Source organism: Mus pahari, chromosome X (genome assembly GCF_900095145.1).
Source record: "Mus pahari chromosome X, PAHARI_EIJ_v1.1, whole genome shotgun sequence".
Lineage (NCBI taxonomy): Eukaryota > Metazoa > Chordata > Mammalia > Rodentia > Muridae > Mus > Mus pahari.
In genome coordinates this window covers 111,021,139-111,027,244 of record NC_034613.1, presented here as the reverse complement: position 1 = coordinate 111,027,244, position 6,106 = coordinate 111,021,139, and the positions used below count along the sequence as shown (strand labels likewise).

At 33.2% G+C, this 6,106-nt stretch overlaps 1 pseudogene; it reads left to right on the top strand.

Moving 5' to 3' along the window:
- Positions 1-5,382, top strand: part of LOC110314482 — a 13,123-nt pseudogene extending 7,741 nt beyond the window's left edge.
- Positions 5,383-6,106: the final 724 nt, after the last annotated feature.

Genomic DNA, 6,106 nt, shown 5'->3' with positions numbered 1-6,106 from the left:
TTTTTTGAGACAGGGTTTCTCTGTTTAGCCCTGGCTATCCTGGAACTCACTTTGTAGACCAGGCAGGCCTCGAACTCAGAAATCTGCCTGCCTCTGTCTCCCGAGTGCTGGGATTAAAGGTGTGTGCTACCACGACTGGCCCTAGTACCCCTCTACTTTAGTATATCAGCTACTATATTTTACAAAAAATGACTGAGTAGTTAAATCATCATCTGAGATCATTAAAGACACAGGGAATGTCTTAGTTAGGATTTTACTACTATGAACAGACACTATGACCAAGGCAAATCTTATAAAGGACATTTTATTGGGGCTGACTTACAGATTCAGAGTTTCAGTTCATTACCACAAAGGCAGGTGCACAGCAGTGTCCAGGAAGATGTGGGGCTGGAGGAGCTGAGAGTTCTACCTATTGTTCTGAAGACTGGCTTCCAAGATGCTAGGACGAGGGTCGTAAAGCCCAGGCCCAGAGTGACACAATTCTTCCACCAAAGCCATACCTACTCCAATGAGACTATACCTCAAAGTAGTGCTACTCCCTGAGCCAAGCTTATTCAAACCACCACAGAGCATGTCTTCCACTTGACCTTTTTAACCAAGCATAGTTCTGGCCACATAATTTTTCACTTTACAGCTATGTTTCAATTTTTAGGTGGCCAATGGAGTTGGCTATGCATCATCTCTCAATTAACAGTATAAGTAATTTGTGTTTTCCCTAAATAACTCCCTTATAGACCACTTTTACTCTTACTTCTCTTCCTTTTACCAAACTCTAGAAGACCATATACCTCTTATATATTTCCTTTCTATAATGATGTTTAAGAGTCTAGTTTAATACCTAATAAGGACATAGGCAATTAATTGTCTAGGTATTCTAAAAAAATAAGTCAAACTTTTTTATACTAATATTGAAGATATGCTTGATTTTGTCTTTTTTTCCCTATTTTGATGTTGTTATTGTTTTGAGATATCCTTACTGATGGTTCATGTACAATCATAAGTTTCAGCTTTTTAAGGACATATTTAAATCACATATTCTACTTTTGCTATTCGTTACCACAAAAGAAGTAACTTGAGTTGCTATTTAAAATCTATAGAATATGCATCATTTCATTTTATTGGTACAAAAAAAAGCAACCTCAAACAACACTAATTCTCTATTTGTGGCTTTCTGATGACAAGACTACTTTCAACATTTGTGGAACCTTTTCTCCAACAACTTCCACAGTATTCCATGAAGGCAGATGGCATGCATTTTCTGTAAAAGGTCAGAGGGTAAATATTTTAGATTACATATACTGAGATGTGAAACAGAATATTATGAATGCAGTTACATTAAAAATAGAAAATAAACATCCTCCAAATGTTATAAAAAAATGAACATTCTCCAAATGTAATGGAAAACAAAAATGTAACTGAAAACATTTTTCACAGAAAACTAAATTCAAAAAATAGAATTGCTTACATGTGGGGAAACATCTGATTTGGAGATCAAAGTTCTTTATCATTAATATTTATGAAAAATCCATTTGTTGATGCTGATCTGTAATAAGGTTTTGTATATTTCATCTTGAAGTACCTTTCCTCATGAATAGATCATACATGTGATATCAAAGGAGCTGAAAATTGTATTATGGTTATATATGTTATCATTGAGAAAAGATAAGATGTCATATATACGTATATATGTGCATATACTCAAGACTGTTGCTACAGGAAAAATCATCCACTGAAGATGCATGCACAAGTGTTTTTATGTTCTAACAATACTTTATTTTGAATTGCATTCAATTTCATCAAAATTTCGTATCATAAAATAGTCCTTAAAATGTGAATGCTGGTTTAACTCATGGCCTAAATAAGAACTGAAATGAATATAGACTTGGCTCACTGAACCATGATCTCAGCTATATGGTATACTCCTATATCACAGTCATGATTGCATTTGGTTTCTGTGGGGCCAGTGTTGTCCACAGAGACACTGACAGAAGAGATAAAAGGCTGATTCCAGCTACTAAGCTTATTGTTAACTGCCCTGTTTTACCATTTCTGCTCCCAGTTCTCAATTTTTCCTTCCATTATGTTGTTCTCAGAATTGCTAAACTTATTTCTCTGCTGTGTAATGAAGATGCTATTGTTCTCTGGCAGGCAGACTATATTCCCATGACCTAGTATTTTTATTGATCCAAGCTCTAACACTTCTACTCCCAACCATGCAAGCATACCGAAGACCTCACCAGAAGACTGATAAACATTTCATAAGGAGGAGTATGTGTGTGTGTATGTGGCGTGGAAGGAGAGGGTTGGAAACCATATGAGATATTGAATAAGGAACTTGCTAGTCTGTTGCACACAATAAAGAGAAAACAGGAAACATTTCTAAAGCCTTGAAGAAAGAGCTATGGCCTTCAACTGTGAATAGATAAATATGCATTAAATGAAGTTTTCATAAAATCATTAATATGTTTGGATATATAGAAATAGCATATTGGAGAATTTTCTCTACTAAAAAACTAATGAGAAAAAAATGGAATTCTTTTTAATGGTATAACATTACTTCATTACTGTTCAAAATTATCATTTCATAGCACTGATTGCAAATTTCACCTGTCAATATTGATCTTTAATAAAATTTTATGTATTTTAAGGTAGAAGATAAAAACTAAAAAGTTCAATTTTATGTGTGAAAATTAAAGAAGCTTAAATATGTACATAAACTGCTAAATATTTTAGGTTTGATTATCAGGAAATACACTGAAAGAAGCTACAGTCAAGAAAAAGAATTTATTTTATTTAGAGTCTTTACTACGTGAAAATTTTCAGTTCGCTTATTCAAACACTCTAAGCTTGTTGTTTTCTTACATAAATCCTTTTAAACTAAATATAATTACTTTAGCTTTATAGGTGAGAAAGCTATACAACATACAGTGCTATATATAGCTTAATAAAACTCTTTTTATCTTATAAATAATGTTCATTTTCATACATTTTATATTAACTTTATTACTGATTATATTGTTCATTGTTTGATGATAGCATAGGGATTATATACAATGAATTTATACTCCTATAATTTTTCTTCTTCCAATCCTTACATATCTTTACTGTCAGTGAGTTAGTATAACAATAACTTTGATGTTAACATCACTTAAATTATAGAAAATTAAAAGTGAAGTAATGATATGATACCATCTCATCCTGTTATTACAAAGTGGAGACAAAGATGATGAAAAGCCAAAGGAATTGTTAATAGTCACACTGAGCTTTAAGGAATACTCAGATTCCTCCCCTCTGAATTGTATATTACATATATTCCATATCTGATGTTTTTCCTGTTTTCCTTGTCATCAATATAACTATTCTACCATCCATGCCAGCTTTATATGACTTTCTTTCCTTTTGAATATATTTCATGGACTAATAACAATAGACATGGTGATATTAATTTTTAAACTTAAATTTTGTCTTCTCGTTACAAGTTGCTTTGTGGTCCAAGTAACACTAAGAATAGTACAGATTTACTTTTTAAAAACAGCAGCTGTCACAGTTACTCTTCCACATAAAATGTTGCCATGACAGTATATTACATATAGTATTTTGTGGAACTAGATCATCACATCTTAATATATTTGCTTTGTTGATCACTGTAACTTGGTTACTAACTTAGGTTCATGTATAACTAAAAATTCCAGTCCTTCCCACAATTGTCTGCCCTGAAAGTGCTGAAGAAACAAATGTTCTTCCCTTATTTTTGGTTTTATTCATTTGATTCTAATAGCATTGAATACTGACCTTTATTTGAATTTACTTCAAATGTTTCAATTATCCATTCATTTTTGATCAAGATTTAATTTTGTTTACTGATGACATTCATCAGTACACCAATTGATAGGACTGCCATTTTTCTTTGTTCCTAATTACATTTTTATTAATAAAATATTCTACATTGAATTATTATTTCTTAGTTTTTATGTATGTTCAATTCCTAACAAGATTTTAGGAAACTTCTGAAAATATCTGTGGATAGTATATATTATTTTATTTAGTACCTGACAATCAGTTAATATCTATTGATTATGATTATATGTTCCTCTTGATAGGTGAAAGAATATTTTTGAAAGACAATATGATTACTGATTTGATTGACTCTGTAACGTTTCGCATTGCCAGGGGTACATACTGCTTGTTTCTTGATGACTTCTTAGAATTTTAACATCTTATATAGCTTCCAGTATTGATGTTTCCAATTAAGAAAGAATTTCTTTTCTGAAGATTTTTTCAAAGTTAGAATATTCAAGATAAGCTAAAAAAGTATACTTGGAATGATGTCCAACTTCTAGCAAGTGATTGGCATCATGTTGCTGTCAATTTGGTTTTCTACTTTTGATATACTATCTACTTTTATCAATTATGTTATACCATCCACTCAGAAACTTGTGAGTAGTACTGTTAAGTTTACACATGATGTATAAAAAGGATTTTACATAGTACTTATAGCCTGGATTATATTTGAAAAGAAAATTTCACTAAAAGAGCTCAACATTGAGTCTCCTCCTGATTTCACACTGCTGGCTGCCTTCAACTTCTGTGCAGACATAGCTTCAACTGCTGCCTGCAAGGCAGTGAAGATTAGAAGAATTGGTGGAACAAGCTTGGATGACCCAGACATTTTAGAAAGAAGAACTGAAAAATATGTGGTTACTCCATTTTGAAAGCCATCTGATGCCCTAATTTGTGGGAAGATAACACTGATTGTGTACATCTTTCAAGACATGGGAGACAACACCATGCCTTCAAAAGTCAACTAATGGTGAACATATGGTCCTTGAAAGTAGAGGGCTGTGTGCATGTCATAGTGATCACAGTTTGAGGGTCTTGAGAGAGGCGATCCAGCTTGGAGGCATGGTCATGTTTGATCATTTCATTGACAGTTCACCCCTAAGGCCTCAGACCAATGATAAAAGTCATTGCAGTGCCAGAGGAGTGTGCCATATCCCAAAGACTGAACCATTTTATTCCAAAACATGAGAGGTACTCATAGAAACAGCCAAGAAGCTTGGACTTTGATGCCACTCAAAGGGGATGATAGCTAAAATTGAGGGAATTAGTTTCAACTCCAGGGAAGAAAGCTTTATATTCTGTATTTGGGGTGCAAGTGTTTTCCATATGACCATTGTTCCAGAGGTGGTGCTTGCGAAGGAGGCTAGAATTATGAAGAAGCCATGTCAGTAGATGGGGTTTTAAAGACCATGAAAGTAAATGGCAATAAGGCAAAACTTTACTCCTTACTATCATACCTCAAAGAAGACAGTGGAATGATCAGAAGCTCTCTGTAACCTCAAGAACATAACCCAGTTTTTGGTTTTAATGCCAAGATCTTAAAACTGCATGGCTGGCACAAGAAGACTCTCTACTTCTAGTCTTTCAGGGATTTTAATTAAACCAAAATGGGAAAGATTAGAAGCCTTCTTACCTTTGCCTGAAAAGAAAAAGAGAATATAATATTTGAGACTCAACCAAGATCACAACTCCTCCATGACCCAGAAGGAAAACAGACAGCCTATAGAAATGTAAGGGAACAAAGCTGAAGACCACATCAGTCCCATTTCTCTCTATTAAACTTACAAGTGGATAGTGAGACTATCCACTTCCATACGCTACTAAAGAATGAATATGAGGTCAAAATTGGACCATATGATTGTAAATTGGTGTCAACTTTCTGGAGGGCAGTTTGGAACCATAAATGTGAAGTTTAAAAATACTTCATGTACTTTGATGCTCTAGGGATTTCTCTTGAAGTGATGGGAGATTCATTCAATAAATCATGTGTAAAAGACATTACCAATCATAGCAAAATACTGAAAACTACCTGAATATCAAAAAAAAGGAACAAAAAACAAAAACAAACCAACAACAAAAACTAGATCCACTGTGTTTCTATTATACTAGGCTATGGAGCAACAAAGTGGAGATCAACAAAGAAATGATCAATTTTTTTCTACCTTTTTAATAAGAATAATAAAATAATAAAATTATAAAATTTAAAACAGACTTAAAATTAGTACAGACTTAGAGAAATTTGGAACTATTTTGATGGTGAAACAAA